We start from the raw sequence: 18,071 nt of genomic DNA, 5'->3' as shown, positions 1-18,071 counted from the left end.
TCAGAAAATTAGAGTATCGTGCAAAAGTTAATTTATTTCAGTAATTCAACTTAAAAGGTGAAACTAATATATTATATAGACTCATTACATGCAAAGTGAGATATTTCAAGCCTTTGTTTGTTATAAATTTGATGATTGTGGTTTACAGCTTAAGAAAACCCCAAATCCAAAATCTCAGAAAATTAGAATATTACATAAAATCAATAAAAAAAGGATTTTAAATATAGAAATGTCTGCCCTCTGAAAAGTATAATCATGCATATGTACTCAGTACTTTGTATTGGGCCCCTTTTGCATGAATTACTGCCTCAATGCGGTGTGGCATGGATTCTATCAGCCTGTGGCACTGCTGAGGTATTATGGAAGACCAGGATGCTTCAATAGTGGCCTTTAGCTCTCATTGTTCGGTCTCATGTCTCTCACCCGTCTCTTGGCAATACCCCATAGAGTCTCTTTTTTCTTTAGCCCAGGTAAGACGCTTCTGATGTTTGTTGTTCAGGAGCAGCTTGACAAGAGGAATACGACATTTGAAGCCCATGTCCAGGAACTGTCTGTGCGTGGTGGCTCTAACTCCAGCCTCAGTCCACTCCATGTGAGGCTCCCCCACACTTTTGAATGCCCTTTTCCTGACAAGAAAAAAAAGAACTGGTCTGTTGCTCAGTGGTCCAAAGTCCTCTTTTCTGATGAGAGCAAATTTTGAATCTCATTTGGAAACCAAGGTCCCAGAGTATGACAGAAGAATGGAGAGGCACACAATCCAAGATGCTTGAAGTCCAGTGTGAAGTTTCCACAGTCTGTGTTGATTTGGGGAGCCATGTCATCTGCTGGTGTTGTTTCACTGTGCTTTATTAAGTCCAGAGTCAACACAGCCGTCTACCAGGACATTTCACAGCTCTTCATGCTTCCTTCAGCAGACAAACTTTATGGAGATGCTGACTTCATTTTCCAGCAGAACTTGGCACCTGCCCACACTGCCAAAGTGCCAAAACCTGGTTCAATGACCGTGGGATTACTGTGCTGGATTGGCCAGCAAACTCGCCTGAACCCTATAACCCCAGAAAGATGAGAGACATGAGACCGAACAATGCAAAGGAGTTGAAGGCTGCTACTGAAGCATCCTGGTCTACCTCAGCAGTGCCACAGGATGATAGAATCCATGCCACGCCACATTGAGGCAGTAATTCATGCAATAGGGGCCCAAACCAAGTACTGAGTACATATGCATGATTATACTTTTCAGAGGGCCGACATTTCTGTATTTAGAATCCTTTTTTTTATTAATTTTATGTAATATCCTAATTTTCTGAGATTTTGAATTTGGGGTTATCTTAAGCTGTAAGCCACAATCATCAAAATTGTAACAAATAAATGCTTGAAATATCTTATTTTGCATGTAATGAGTCTATATCATATAATAGTTCCATCTTTTAAGTTGAATTACTGAAATAAATTAACTTTTGCATGATATTCTAATTTTCTGAGTTGCACGTGTGTGTGTGTGTGTGTGTGTGTGTGTGTGTGTGTGTGTGTGTGTGTGTGTATATATATATATATATATATATTGTTCTAGTGGTAAATCAGTTGCTCCTTCAGTGTTCGTGAGTAATACGTTGCAAATCCTTAAGTGATAGTTAAAATATGCGTACCAGACATACGTGGAACAATCGCCTTATTTAGGGTGTCTTTGCATCTGGATGTTCCTTACTCGTACTGACTCTCCGTTCCCATCCGTCCAGATGTTGGTGTGGAGTTTGTACGTATATGCAAGACAGTGTATCAATATACTGCTCTTAGAAAGTGACTTGGTGCTACTTTTGTGCAAAATTTGCAATAAAGTGAATATGTGCAGAAGAAGTGCTGTAAGTGTTTGTTTAAAAATATATAAAAATGAATAAAAATGAATATATTACTGGCATTGTGCTGATTCCCTTTTTTCCTTAGGTAATGTGCTTAAATACCATTTACTAAGGGTGCAACACCATATAGTTCAGTAATTCAGAGGAGATCTAGAGAGGAGGTATATTGATATGAGGCACTTACATCTAAAGTTGCAATAAATTAAACGATGCTGCCGTCATTCCGTCATCAGACTTAAATACCTGCAGACACAGCTCCTTACCGCCACGATCATCCTCCTGCCACAATGACCGATGTAAGTGCCTCATATCAATATACCTCCTCTCTAGATCTCCTCTGAATTACTGAACTATATGGTGTTGCACCCTTAGTAAATGGTATTTAAGCACATTACCTAAGGAAAAAAGGGAATCAGCACACTGCCAGTAATATATTCATTTTTATTCATTTTTATATATTTTTAAACAAACACTTACAGCACTTCTTCTGCACATATTCACTTTATTGCAAATTTTGCACAAAAGTAGCACCAAGTCACTTTCTAAGAGCAGTATATTGATACACTGTCTTGCATATACGTACAAACTCCACACCAACATCTGGACGGATGGGAACGGAGAGTCAGTACGAGTAAGGAACATCCAGATGCAAAGACACCCTAAATAAGGCGATTGTTCCACGTATGTCTGGTACGCATATTTTAACTATCACTTAAGGATTTGCAACGTATTACTCACGAACACTGAAGGCGCAACTGATTTACCACTAGAACAATTTTGAAAACTAAGTTCCCTTGGGAATTGGACATTTTGAAATCTGGTTGCGACACCATTTGTCTTGGGAATGTTTTTTAACTAATTTATTAATTTGCTAACCTTTGCACCAATTCACGTGTAATTTAAGATCTCCCATCTCAGGGATATCTGGTTATAGAATATTCAGGTTGTAGCGCTATTTGCACCTTTTTGTACACAATAATATATATATATATATATATATATATATATATATATATATATATAAAATTCGGGGGAGTCAGGCATTTGGCCGGGAGGAACCGGAGGTCGAGGAGGGGTGCGGCTGCAGCGGCAGCGGAAGGCGCATCGCCGAGGTCGGTGGCGGTGGAGTCGGCTGATGGTGTTCCAGGTCCTTCAGGCACCGGTGAGCATGCTGTTGTTTTCCTTATTGTTACAGTACTTTTTAACCTTCTGTAGTGTTCCTCTGGTTCTCCTTGGCGCCCGCGTTTAGTTGGCCAGGCTCCTTGCACGGCGCGTGGCGTTAGGCATCTCTGAAGGGCAAGGCGCCGGCGGCTACTGTTCCCTCCACCCCCTGCGGTTCGCGGAGAAGGCAGATGGGGGGGGGGGCATGTGGTAGACGGCTTTCCGTACTTTCATCTGTGATTACGGTTTTTGGATTTTACGGCTTGTTGCACCGGATCGCGACCTGCCGAATATCCCCACATGGTGCAGTATTTGTTTCACCGCAAGCAATTTAAATACGAGGTTTACGCTTCGGTAGATTACGGCGGGACGTCCATCGTGTTCGGGGTGGTACCGTCAATTTTTCTTGGGGTTGTGGTTGGGGGTCACCCGGCAAGACGGACCACACAGAGGGGTCCCAGGCCGCAGGCCCCTCGCAGTTGGCTTTTCTGTTTTGCGCTCCTTGGTAGGGGTGGGGGTTTGCTCTTATGGCAGGAGCAAGTGCACTATAGGCGTCCACTCGGACTAGGCATGCGTTGGCTCCTTCCTCGTTTGGGGCGTCTGCTGCGTCCTGGTGTTTTTTCCGTGGGTTGGATACGGCGGGTGTGTCCCTGGTAGATGGTTGATGGTTTTCGTGTTCAAGCGTGATCTGAGAGGTAGGTCTTAGGCGGCCATGTATCCTACCCTTGCGGGCATTTTCCTTTCGTTCTAGGCTGCGCGGGCTGGTGGACCCCACCTGGTCTTTCGTCCCTTTCGTGAGCGCTTTAGGGTTGGGCTAGGGTGCGCCCCGCGCCGGTGGATACCCGTGGGCCTGCTACGTGGCAACTTTTGGCGTGATTGCTGGGTGTGCTGCCTCCTGTCGCCGAGTCAGTGTTGGAGGTGGCCCAGTAGGGATTAGCCTTTGCTTTGGCTTTCTTCTGGGTTTTCGCGGGTGAGCGAGGGGTGGCGAGCGGCAGGCATTTCGGGATTCCGGGGCCTTCTCTGTAACGTGGGTTGCAGGATGGTCGGTTGCTCTGCAGGATGGTGTGATCCACATCGGATCAAGCAGCTGGGGGTCGCTGGGTGTCCTTGGAGGCCCAGGAGGAGGTGGGTGTCTGCCCGCTGCACCTGGCGCATGAGTATAGATGGGCCTCCGGGGGGGCGACCAGTTGCTGAGTCAGGCGCTCGCTGGTCCTCTCACTGATTTACAGTTTGTTGCTGTGTTTGGGGTCGTTACCCATTCCTTGCGGAATGGGGCGGCTGACCATGCGGTAGCCACAGGGTCCGCCACAGCAGCTGTTCAGGAGCTGGGTCGTTGGGGGTATACTTCTTAGGTCCTATTCCTTGCGGATTAGGGTGGCTACCATGCGGCAGCCACGGGGTCCTCCACGGCTGCTGTTCAGGAGCTGGGCCGTTGGCGATATACTTCTTAGGTCCTATTCCTTGCGGATTGGGGAGGCTGCCATGCAGCAGCCACAGGGTCCTCCACAGCAGCTATTCAGGAACTGGGCCGTTGGAGATATACTTCTTAGGGCCTTTTCCTTGTGGATGGGGGTGGCTACCATGCGGCAGCCACAGGGTCCTCCACGGCAGCGGTTCAGGAGCGGGGCCGTTGGGGGTATGCTTCTTATAGGTCCTATTACTTGCGGATTGGGTCGGCCGACCATGCGCGGCCGCAGGGTCCTCCACGGCAGCTGTTCAGGAGCGGGGCCATTAGGGGTATGCTTCTTCTTGGTCCTATTCCTTGCGGATTGGGGAGGCTACCATGCGGCAGCCACAGGGTCCTCCACGGCAGCTGTTCCGGTGCTGGGCCGTTGGAGGTATACTTCTTAGGTCCTGTTCCTTGCGGATTGGGGAGACTGCCATGCGGCAGCTGCAGGGTCCTCCACGGCAGCTGTTCAGGAGCTGGGGCGTGGGTGGTATACTTCTTAGGTCCTATTCCTTGCGGATTGGGGTGGCTGCCATGCGGCAGCCACAGGGTCCTCCACGGCAGCTAGTTAGGAGCTGGGCCATTGGAGGTATACTTCTTAGGTCCTATTCCTTGAGAATGGGGGTGGCTACCATGCGGCAGCCACAGGGTCCTCCACGGCAGCTATTCAGGAGGTGGTCCGTGGGAGGTCTGCTTCTATCAGTCCTACATGCACGGGGATAATGTTTAGTTGCGCCTGTTGCGCTAACCCAAAAACTTGGTTTACCCGTCGGTTTTTGAACGGGTAGCATTCAGGAATCGAGGGTGTGAAGTGAATTTTTAAAATTTTCCTCCGAGGGGGCCTAATTACAATTGGCTCATCAAAGGTCCACGGGAGGTTTTTGAGTTTTCTCCTTCACTTGGGTTATTTCTGTTCTCTGTCACTTGGTTTTCCTATGTGATTTATGTCTGTGTGATGATGTTAGGGTGTTTTTCTTTTGCGGCCGTCGATGGTTTGAACAGGTGTGGCTGGTTGGCCACTCTTACAATTTTTGGGCGGCAGGGCATCCCTTGGCGCGTAGGACAGCTGATGTTGGTCCCAGGGTGGTTTGTTGGCGGGGTGTCCGTGGTTAAGGGATACTAAGGGGTATTTGTACAGCTCCTTTGCCACCGTGGGCATAGTTGGGATCGTCATGGCGGTATTGTCCTGCATTTGGGCGGCGCTGATAGTGGTCGCGCCAACGGCATCTACCTCTGGTTGCTCGTTAATGCTGATTTCGTGGGCTATGTTGTCATGGGCCGGAGATCCGTTTTGGGTGGTCACTTAGTCCAGCGTTTTTTCATTGCAAGGGGGCGGTGCGTTTCTCAAATATTGGGAAAGCCCGCAGGATGGAATTCTGCTGTTTTGTTGTTTGTTACGGTTTTTAGGTGGAGTGGTTGTCAGGCATCCTCTGCTTCTACTGCGTCAGTGGCAGTTCTAAGAGGAGGATGGGGTTCGTCTTTCTCCGGCTGGAGTTTTCGGGTTTTCTTAGATGGGGTTTGGTCTTTTCCGTTAGCGATCTTGTTTTCCTGGTTTTTTATTGGTTTGGATGGCGGGGCGGTTTGTTAAACCTTTGTGGCGGGAAGTCGCTACCAACCAGCGGTCAGATGGGCATAAGTGGTCATTGTGGGGCACCCTCTTTAGAAGGACGGCAGGTGTGTCCTTACCTTGCGGTTGGACATTTAGACGTTCCCCTGCGGGAACCGAACGTTTGCCAGAGAAAAGAGTAGTGAGTCCTGCACAATGCGGGTTATGCAGGGAGGAGGCGGTGTTGTGGTTTAGTCCCCTCCTCAGTTTTTGTTTTTCATTCTAAATGACTGGAGCTAGTGTCTGGTAGCGACTTTTCCTTTGCCATCCTCCAATATAAAATCAATTCAATTACAATTATAGTTTAAAGAACAGGTCAGCGATCAATAAATATCGTCTGACCTTTAACTACAGCTAACCGTGTCCGTGTCGTTATTTTAGTGTGTCGTTATTTTAGTGGTAAACTATCTTAAAGAAGTGTTTATGTCAATCGCAATAAAATTATGGGCGCCTTAGATTAGCTGAAGGCTGCATAAGCCTGAGGCCATATAAGAGCCCAATTTTTTGTGATTGGTTGTCTATGACTAAGTAGTTGCTAGGTAGTTTTTGGTTCTGTGGGAATTTTTCCTATAGGATTGTTGGGCTGTCCATCAAGGTTTTAGGGGCGTGGTTTAGGATTATATATAATCCCAGTCATGTGCCTCAGACTTCCTCTTGCCATTTTGGAATGCCCTCCCGCCCGCCCTGATTATATTTTTCCTGCATCTTGTCTTTCTCGGTGGGCTCTTGACAGCCAGATTGGCGGGAAGTCGCTACCAACCAGCGGTCAGATGGGCATGAGTGGTCATTGTGGGGCACCCTCTTTAGAAGGACGGCAGGTGTGTCCTTACCTTGCGGTTGGACATTTAGACGTTCCCCTGCGGGAACCGAACGTTTGCCAGAGAAAAGAGTGGTGAGTTCTGCACAATGCGGGCTATGCAGGGAGGAGGCGGTGTTGAGGTTTAGTCCCCTCCTCAGTTTTTGTGTTTCATTCTAAATGACTGGAGCTGGTGTCTGGTAGCGACTTTTCCTTTGCCATCCTCCAATATAAAATCAATTCAATTACAATTATAGTTTAAAGAACAGGTCAGCGATCAATAAATATCGTCTGACCTTTAACTACAGCTAATCGTGTCCGTGTCGTTATTTTAGTGTGTCGTTATTTTAGTGGTAAGCTAGCTTAAAGAAGTGTTTATGTCAATCGCAATAAAATTATGGGCGCCTTATAGTTTTGTTGATAGTTACTGGCATGTTGTTCAACCATAACTCCTGTGTGGAGAAAATACATTTGTGAATACCTGTACTCTATTCAGGTTTAAAAAATGTACACAAAATTTGCATTAGTTTTATACTAGATGCTAATACTGTGCATGTTTACTTTACAGTACTTGATGTTCAAATTTAAGTACAATATACAGTACTGTACTGAAAATACCACATCAGTTTTATGGAGTAAAATTACTGCCCTATATAAAACAGTTGAATAATCCTCATTGGAAGTGCATGGGCCATGTGAAACTTACAGTACTTACAGCATAAGAGATGACTGACCTACTGTACCAGCATTGCATGTCACTACACAAGCACTACAGTATGTACATTCTTCAATTATTGCCTACCAGAAATGCTGCTTATACTGTATATCAAATACTGTAGGCCCAGAAATGTGCTTCTCAATACGCTAGCTAAAATACACAGGGGCTCGATGCACCGTAAGATACACCAGACTGAGGGGAGTAGCCAGAACTTTGTGGGCCCTATAGCAACATTTTGAAGGGGCCCTCATCCCAATGCTTCTAGAGAGACACTTCTCTGCAGCAGCTGTTAATTTTATGCCCTATAATAGTGTCCTACAGTACTGTAGTTCATTTTCTGAACCATAGCAGAGCCTTATTTACTGTTATGCCCCATAGTAGTGCCCTAGTTTCTTTTATGAATCGTAGTAGTGAATAAGTTCCCCCTACAGTACTGTATGTCACATTTAAGAGCTGCCAGTACACATTATGCCACACATTACCCCCAATTCACATTATTATATATAGTGCTCCCCATTCATATTGTGCCTCATTACAGAGCCCCGGTTCATATTATATAACATTAAAATGCCCTACAGTTAATTTTACTGTATACAGCACTACAATGAGCCATTCCAGGGACATACCTAGATACAGTACATTGCAGGTCTCAAGGGAAAAGTTTGAAAGGACCACCCAATGGCGAAAAAATAAGAATTTACTTACCGATAATTCTATTTCTCGGAGTCCGTAGTGGATGCTGGGGTTCCTGAAAGGACCATGGGGAACAGCGGCTCCGCAGGAGACAGGGCACAAAAAGCAAAGCTTTAGGATCAGGTGGTGTGCACTGGCTCCTCCCCCCATGACCCCCCTCCAAGCCAGTCAGGTACTGTGCCCGGACGAGCGTACACAATAAGGGAGGAATTTTGAATCCCGGGTAAGACTCATACCAGCCACACCAATCACACCGTACAACTTGTGATCTAAACCCAGTTAACAGTATGATAACAGCGGAGCCTCTGAAAAGATGGCTCACAACAATAATAACCCGATTTTTGTAACTATGTACAAGTATTGCAGATAATCCGCACTTGGGATGGGCGCCCAGCATCCACTACGGACTCCGAGAAATAGAATTATCGGTAAGTAAATTCTTATTTTCTCTATCGTCCTAGTGGATGCTGGGGTTCCTGAAAGGACCATGGGGATTATACCAAAGCTCCCAAACGGGCGGGAGAGTGCGGAAGACTCTGCAGCACCGAATGAGAGAACTCCAGGTCCTCTTTTGCCAGGATATCAAATTTGTAGAATTTTACAAACGTGTTCTCCCCTGACCACGTATCTGCTCGGCAGAGTTGTAATGCCGAGACCTCTCGGGCAGCCGCCCAAGATGAGCCCACCTTCCTTGTGGAATGGGCCTTAACCGATTTAGACTGTGGCAGGCCTGCCTCAGAATGTGCAAGTTGAATTGTGTTACAAATCCAACGAGCAATCGACTGCTTAGAAGCAGGCGCACCCAACTTGTTGGGTGCATACAGTATAAACAGCGAGTCAGATTTTCTGACTCCAGCTGTCCTGGAACATATTTTCAGGGCCCTGACAACTTCTAGCAACTTGGAGTCCTCCAAGTCCCTAGTAGGTGCAAGGCACCACAATAAGCTGGTTCAGGTGAAACACTGACACCACCTTAGGGAGAGAACTGGGGACGAGTCCGCAGCTCTGCCCTGTCCGAATGGACAAACAGATATGGGCTTTTTTGAGAAAAAACCACCAATTTGACACTCGCCTGGTCCAGGCCAGGGCCAAGAGCATGGTCACTTTTTATGTGAGATGCTTCAAATCCACATATTTGACTGGTTTTAAACCAATGTGATTTGAGGAATCCCAGAACTACGTTGAGATCCCACAGTGCCACTGGAGGCACAAAAAAAAGGGGTTTGTATATGCAATACTCCCTTGACAAACTTCTGGACTTCAGGAACTGAAGCCAATTCTTTCTGGAAGAAAATTTACAGGGCCGAATTTGAACCTTAATGGACCCCAATTTGAGGCCCATAGACACTCCTGTTTGCAGGAAATGCAGGAAACGACCGAGTTGAAATTTCTTTGTGGGGCCTTCCTGGCCTCACACCACGCAACATATTTTCGCCACACGTGGTGATAATGTTGTGCAGTCACCTCCTTTCTGGCTTTGACCAGGGTAGGAATGACCTCTTCCGGAATGCCTTTTTTCCCTTAGGATCTGGCTTTCCATCGCCATGCCGACAAACGCAGCTGCGGTAAGTCTTGGAACAGACATGGTACTTGCTGAAGCAAGTCCCTTCTTAGCGGCAGAGGCCATAAGACCTCTGTAAGCATCTCTTGAAGTTCCGGGTACCAAGTCCTTCTTGGCCAATCCGGAGCCATGAGTATAGTTCTTACTCCTCTACGTCTTATAATTCTCAGCACCTTAGGTATGAGAAGCAGAGGAGGGAACACATACACCGACTGGTACACCCACGGTGTTACCAGAACGTCCACATCTATTGCCTGAGAGTCTCTTGACCTGGCGCAATACCTGTCCCGTTTTTTGTTCAGACGGGACGCCATCATGTCCACCTTTGGTATTTCCCAACGGTTTACAATCATGTGGAAAAAACTTCTCAATGAAGTTTCCACTCTCCCGGGTGGAGGTCGTGCTGAGGAAGTCTGCTTCCCAGTTTCCATTCCCGGGATGAAAAACTGCTGACAGTGTTATCACATGATTTTCCGCCCAGCGAAAAGTCCTTGCAGTTTCTGCCATTGCCCTCCTGCTTCTTGTGTCGCCCTGTCTGTTTACGTGGGCGACTGCCGTGATGTTTTTCCCACTGGATCAATACCGGCTGACCTTGAAGCAGAGGTCTTGCTAAGCTTAGAGCATTATAAATTTACCCTTAGCTCCAGTATATTTATGTGGAGAAAAGTCTCCATACTTGATCACACTCCCTGGAAATTTTTCCCTTGTGTGACTGCTCCCCAGCCTCTCAGGCTGGGCTCCGTGGTTACCAGCATCCAATCCTGAATGCCGAATCTGCGGCCCTCTAGAAGATGAGCACTCTATAACCACCACAGGAGAGACACCCTTGTCCTTGGATATTGGGTTATCCGCTGATGCATCTGAAGATGCGATCCGGACCATTTGTCCAGCAGATCCCACTGAAAAGTTCTTACGTGAAATCTGCCGAATGGAATTGCTTCGTAGGAAGCCACCATTTTTACCAGGACCCTTGTGCAATGATGCACTGTTTTTAGGCGGTTCCTGACTTGCTCGGATAACTCCCTGGCTTTCTCTTCCGGGAGAAACACCTTTTTCTGGACTGTGTCCAGAATCATCCCTAGGCACAGCAGACGTGTCGTCGGGATCAGCTGCGATTTTGGAATATTTAGAATCCACCCGTGCTGATTGTAGCAGTATCCGAGATAGTGCTACTCCGACCTCCAACTGTTCCCTGGACTATGCCCCTATCAGGAGATCGTCCAAGTAAGGGATAATTAAGACGCCTTTTCTTCGAAGAAGAATCATCATTTTGGCCATTACCTTGGTAAAGACCCCGGGGTGCCGTGGACAATCCAAACGGCAGCGTCTGAAACTGATAGTGACAGTTCTGCACCACGAACCTGAGGTACCCTTAGTGAGAAGGGCAAATTTGGGACATAGAGGTAAGCATCCCTGATGTCCCGGGACACTATATAGTCCCCTTCTTCCTGGTTCGTTATCACTGCTCTGAGTGACTTCATCTTAATTTGAACCTTTGTAAGTGTTCAAAAAAAATTTTTTAGAATAAGTCTCACCTAGCCTTCTGGCTTCAGTACCACAATATAGTGTGGAATAATACCCCTTTTCTGTAGTAGGAGGGGTAATTTAATTATCACCTGCTGGGAATACAGCTTGTGAATTTTTTCCCATACTACCTCCTTGTCGGAGGGAGACTTGGTAAAGCAGACTTCAGGAGCCTGCGAAGGGGAAACGTCTCGACATTCCCATCTGTACCCCCGGGATACTACTTGTAGGATCCAGGGGTCCTGTACGGTCTCAGCGCCATGCTGAGAACTTGTCAGACGCGGTGGAACGCTTCTGTTCCTGGGAATGGGCTGCCTGCTGCAGTCTTCTTCCCTTTCCTCTATCCCTGGGCAGATATGATCTTATAGGGACGAGAGGACTGAGGCTGAAAAGACGGTGTCTTTTTCTGCAGAGATGTGACTTAGGGTAAAAAACGGTGGATTTTCCAGCAGTTGCCGTGACCACCAGGTCCGATGGACCGACCCCAAACAAGTCCTCTTCCTTTATACGGCCATACTGTGCCGTTTGGAATCTGCATCACCTGACCACTGTCGTGTCCATAACATCTTCTGGCAGTTATGGACATCGCGTTTATTCATGATGCCAGAGTGCAAATATCCCTCTGTGCATCTCGCATATATAGAAATGCTCTATAGTCAATAAAATACTGTCCCTGTCAAGGGTATCAATATTTTTAGTCAGGGAATCCGACCAAGCCACCCTAGCTCTGCACATCCAGGCTGAGGCGATCGCTGGCCGCAGTATAACACCAGTATGTGTGTATATACTTTTTATTATATTTTCCAGCCTTGTCAGCTGGTCCTTGAGGACGGCCCTATCTATAGACGGTACCGCCACTTGTTTTGATAAGCGTGTGAGCGCCTTATCCACCTTAAGGGGTGTTTCCCAACGCGCCCTAACTTCTGGCGGGAAAGGGTATACCGCCCATAATTTTCTATCGGGGGGAACCCACGCATCATCACACACTTTATTTAATTTATCTGATTCAGGAAAAACTATGGTAGTTTTTTCACATCCCACATAATACCCTCTTTTGTGGTACTTGTAGTATCAGAAATACGTAACACCTCCTTCATTGCCTTTAACGTGTGGCCCTAATAAGGAATACGTTTGTTTATTCACCGTCGACACTGGATTCAGTGTCCCTGTCTGTGTCTGTGTCGACCGACTAAAGTAAACGGGCGTTTTAAAAACCCTTGACGGTGTTTTTGAGACGTCTGGACCGTACTAATTGTTTGTCGGCCGTCTCATGTCGTCAACCGACTTTGCAGCGTGTTGACATTATCACGTAATTTCCTAAATAAGCCATCCATTCCGGTGTCGACTCCCTAGAGAGTGACATCACCATTACAGGCAATTGCTCCGCCTCCACGCCAATATCGTCCTCATACATGTCGACACACACGTACCGACACACAGCAGACACACAGGGAATGCTCTATACGAAGACAGGACCCACTAGCCCTTTGGGGAGACAGAGGGAGAGTCTGCCAGCACACACCAAAAAGCGCTATATATGACAGGGATAGCCTTATGATTAAGTGCTCCCTTATAGCTGCTTTTATATTAATATATATATAGCCATTTATTTTGCCCCCCCTCTCTGTTATACCCTGTTTCTGTAGTGCAGTGCAGGGGAGAGACCTGGGAGCCTTCCTGACCAGCGGAGCTGTGACAGAAAATGGCGCCGTGTGCTGAGGAGATAGGCCCCGCCCCTTTTCCGGCGGGCTCGTCTCCCGCTATTTAGTACATTTAGGCAGGGGTAAATATCTCCATATAGCCTCTGGGGCTATATGTGAGGTATTTTTAGCCTTTTTAAAGGTTTTCATTTGCCTCCCAGGGCGCCCCCCCCCAGCGCCCTGCACCCTCAGTGACTGCCGTGTGAAGTGTGCTGAGAGGAAAATGGCGCACAGCTGCAGTGCTGTGCGCTACCTTAAGAAGACTGCAGGAGTCTTCAGCCGCCGATTCTGGACCTCTTCTTGCTTCAGCATCTGTGAGGGGGCCGGCGGCGTGGCTCCGGTGACCATCCAGGCTGTACCTGTGATCGTCCCTCTGGAGCTTCATGTCCAGTAGCCAAGAAGCCAATCCATCCTGCACGCAGGTGAGTTCACTTCTTCTCCCCTCTGTCCCTCGTTGCAGTGATCCTGTTGCCAGCAGGAATCACTGTAAAATAAAAAACCTAAGCTAAACTCTCTAAGCAGCTCTTTATGAGAGCCACCTAGAATTGCACCCTTCTCGGCCGGGCACAAAATCTAACTGGCTTGGAGGGGGGTCATGGGGGGAGGAGCCAGTGCACACCACCTGATCCTAAAGCTTTGCTTTTTGTGCCCTGTCTCCTGCGGAGCCGCTGTTCCCCATGGTCCTTTCAGGAACCCCAGCATCCACTAGGACGATAGAGAAATGTATATACAGTAACACATGTAACTTTGACAAAGAAGACAGGCCCCTCTCAGCTCTGGCTCTGGCACCCGCTGGGCCACGCCACACTACCAACCCGCCAAGGCACCTCTCGCCCATAGCTAGTTATGGCACTGTCCCGCCCACCATCGCCATCGCCACGATGCTGCCGAGGAGCACGGTGTGGAATGCTGACCTGCCAGGTGCATCCCCCTTCTCCCCCCCCACCCCTGACTTGGCTGCGCCGCTCACCAGCATTACTACAGCATGTGGACGGAGTGGAAGACTGGAGGCGTCACCCGGCATGAGCTGTCATGGGGAGGAGGCTGAGCATGGGTCTTCCCCAATCCCTTCTCCCCTCAGCTGCGCCGTGCATGACATCATCATGCGCGCCCAGGGCAGGGACATCCTCTGACTTACCCAGCATTTGACGGCTGATTTCGGGACCTGCAGCCGCAGAAGAGCCGGGGAAGAAGTTACACAAGGATGGAGCAGGAACCCGTGCACCAGCGCCCGTCAGCGCTGCACTCCTCACTCCAGGAGTTGGATTCACAGCAGCGCACACCACCACAGGGTAGGTACTTATTACAACCCCCCCCATCCCCCCCTCCATGATGTGCCTCTCACTTGCTCTCTCCATAGCTCTCCCTTCTATATTCCGCTCACCTGTATCCCAAGCCCTCCCCCCGCATTCCTCTCACTTGCTCTCTCCATAGCTCTCCCCTCTATATTCCGCTCACCTGTATCCCAAGCCCTCCCCCGTGTTCCTCTCACTTGCTCTCTCCCTAGCCCTCCCCCGCATTCCTCTCACCTGCTCTCTCCCTAGCCCTCCCCCCGCGTTCCTCTCTCCTGCTCTCCCTAGGCCTCCCCCCGCATTCCTCTCACCTGCTCTCTCTAGCCCTCCTCCCGCGTTCCTCTCACCTGCTCTCTTCCTAGCCCTCCCCCCGCGTTCCTCTCACCTGCTCTCTCTCTAGCCCTCCCCCCGCGTTCCTCTCACCTGCTTTCTCCCTAGCTCTCCCTCATTGTGCCACTCTGCTGCTTTAATGTGTAAAAAGGGGACTCTGCTGCCATAATGTGTATAAAGGGGACTCTGCCTGCTGTAATGTGAAAAAAGGGGGAATGTCTGTTGTAATGTGTAAAAAGGGGGACTGTCTGCCGTAATGTGTAAAAAGGGGGAATGTCTGCCATAATGTGTAAAAAGGGGGACTGTCTGCCGTAATGTGTAAAAAGGGGGCCTGTCTGCCGTAATGTGTAAAAAGGGGTACTCTGCCTGCCGTAATGTGTAAAAAGGGGGACTCTGCCCGCCATAGTGTGTAAAAAGGGGGACTCTGCCTGCCGTAATTTGTAAAAAGGGGGACTCTGCCTGCCGTAATTTGTAAAAAGGGGGACTCTGCCTGCCGTAAAGTGTAAAAAGGGGGACACTACCTATTTTGCGTGCGCCAACGATGCTAACTGGCCATGTTTTGTATATGGGGGGGCGCTGATGCTGTTTCTTGCACACAGCGCTAAAATGTCTAGTTACGGCACTGCTCAATACCCTAATTAAAATACACATGGGCTATGGGGATAAGCGAGCTCGATGCACCGTACGATACACCAGACTTGATCACATAGTAAGTTGACAAAATGGCTTCTGCCCGTGATCCCACATCTTCTGGAAGCCCTCAGCTATGGAGCAAGTGACGCCACAGGTTTTGAAAGTATCATGGCAATGCTGAAAGAGCGTCTCAATACCCTAGTTAAAATACACAGGGTCGATAGGGATAAGCGAGCTCTATGCACATTATGATACACCAGACTCGATCACATGGCAAACTGACAAAATGGCTGCCATGCGTGACCCTGAGCCAGCCTCGTGGAAGCTATGGAGTGAGCAACGGCAAAGGTTTTGCAAGAATCAGGGCAATGCTGTAGGAGCGTCTCAATACCCTAGTTAAAATACACAGGAGCAATAAAATTAAATATATAAATAAAAGAATTGCTGAGCAAGTACTGTATGACAAAACTATAGAAATGAGCTGGAACAAGTGAGGCCAGCAAAGATTTCAACAGCAGGAACACAGAGAGCAGATTAGCAGGAGATTTCTCAAAGGTCAGAGACGATCCACACAGCAAGTCTGCTTACGAAGAAACAGTTTTGCAGAGTGGTTACTGGGCTGTGACTGAGCCGCTCTTTTATCCTGATTCTGCAAAGGAAATTCTTCCCACTCAAAGCATAGTCTGTGATTGGTTTATTGATGAATGCACCTACACAGGCACCAATCACAAGGACAAGAAGACATGCCATATTCTCCACGAAGAAGGTTGGATTTCACAGATGTGATCACCGATGTGAGGGACTGCCAGTGTACCTCTGCTGGTTTAGTAAAGGAGCTAATCAGCAAGGTGACCAATCTGGAGGCAGAACTTGGTGGACAGGTAAGTCATAATGGGGGACAGGTCAATCAGCTGCAAACTGAAATTGCTGGTCTTAAAGAAGGTCTAAAGGAACAGATGGTAAAAGCCATGAAGCAAGCCATCCAACATACAAGGGAAGAATGGCAAGATGCAGTTGGCCGGACCATGATTACAACAAACCACCAAGCGGTTCAAGTCGGTGGAGATAGACGCGGAGGCCTGGATAGACGCGGAGGCCTGATGGATGCATAGCAATGAATGGACATGGAGCAATGGATGAACATGGAGCAATGGATGGATGCAGAGCAATGGATGCCTGGATGGACATGGGTGGACACGAAGACCTGAATCGGTGTCAAGATAATTTGAGTGTCCATACAACACTGCTTCCAGTGCCAAACTTGACATTTGAAGTTCCAGCATTGGTCAGAAATTCAAGTGTGTTGTTGCCTGGAACACCAATGATGACCAGCACACCTGCTCACAGGCCACTTCTCAATACATTCAGCAGCACTCTGACTGATATTCCCCTGGCTGTCATCTCCACTGCCCTGGATGACAATCTGTACAGAGCTGCACAAAGGCATATTCACAAATGCTTTTTTCCAATACCATGTGACATATGACACGTACTTGACGTGGACCAATCGTGTGAACTTTGATGGTGCCAAGGGGAAAATTCCGCTTCCCAAAAATCTGGTACATGACATCATGTCAAGGTGTGAACGGTGTGTGAGGATTGGTGAACCAGAAAAGAAGAAGATACGGGATACCATAAATGCTGTGCGGAGAATGAGGAGGAGAATGCCTTAAAAGATTTAGGTTGAAGAAACTAAATCCTTACCCACCGATCTTCCTAGCTTCAGTACATCATCTTGACACAGCTGGTGTTAAAAAATTGTGTCACTGTACTGTATACAGAGAATGACCTACTGTGCAGTACATTTTCTGGGGCTGCCTGTACCGTGCTGAATCCACTCGGAGCAGCACAGTTACTCAAACAAGGGGGATGCATGAACTTAGCTCACCAGATTCCTGATGGGAGCGTCTGGCCCTGGAAATGTAAGGGCCTGGTACAAGTTTTATTCCTCTGTCACCAGCCATGAGTTGATTTTTTGTGCTGCTGTATCTATTCAGTAGCGGCTGAGTCCATTGTGCTGTGTCCATCCAGGTGTGTTGTGTCTATCCAGGGGCTGATGTCCATATGCGCCAGTGTTCCAAAGTAAAAATACAAAAATAAAAACAAAAAACAAATACAATAAAAATCATTACAGTACCTACTGATTTTGTCCCACGTTGGACTGCTGTTGTCTGTTTCCGCTCTCCATTCTGGTGTCCATATGTGCCAGTTTTCCAAATTCAAAATACAAAAATAAAAAATAATACATAAAAAAGGTATTAAAGTTGATATTGTTATTTGTGATGTTACCTTTTTATTAAAGTACCGCACAGTATGTGTGATGTTGGCTTTTTTATTACAGTATGTGTGATGTTACAGTACCTTTTCCTAGTGATTTTGTCCCACGTCCTCTGCTGTAAATAAAGTGTTTCTATCCCCAAGCGGCCGAGTCCATTGTGCTGTGTCCACCCGGGGCCTTGTGCTGTGTCCATTCAGGGGCTGCTGTTGTCTTTCCGCTCACCGGTCTGGTGTCCGCATGCGCCAGTGTTCCAAATTCAAAATACAAAAATACAAAAAAATACAAAAACCAAATACAAAAAAAAATCATTACCACCACCAAAAAAAACTAAATTATGAAAAGATAGTGGATATTGTTATTTGTGATGTTACCTTTTTATTAAAGTTCCATACAGTATGTATGATGTTGGCTTTTTTATTACAGTATGTGTGATGTTACATGTTCCTATTGATTTTGTCCCACGTCCTCTGCTGTAA

The sequence above is a fragment of the Pseudophryne corroboree genome, chromosome 4 (assembly GCF_028390025.1).
Source record: "Pseudophryne corroboree isolate aPseCor3 chromosome 4, aPseCor3.hap2, whole genome shotgun sequence".
NCBI classification, from domain to species: Eukaryota; Metazoa; Chordata; class Amphibia; order Anura; family Myobatrachidae; genus Pseudophryne; species Pseudophryne corroboree.
This window is presented reverse-complemented; position numbering follows the sequence as displayed.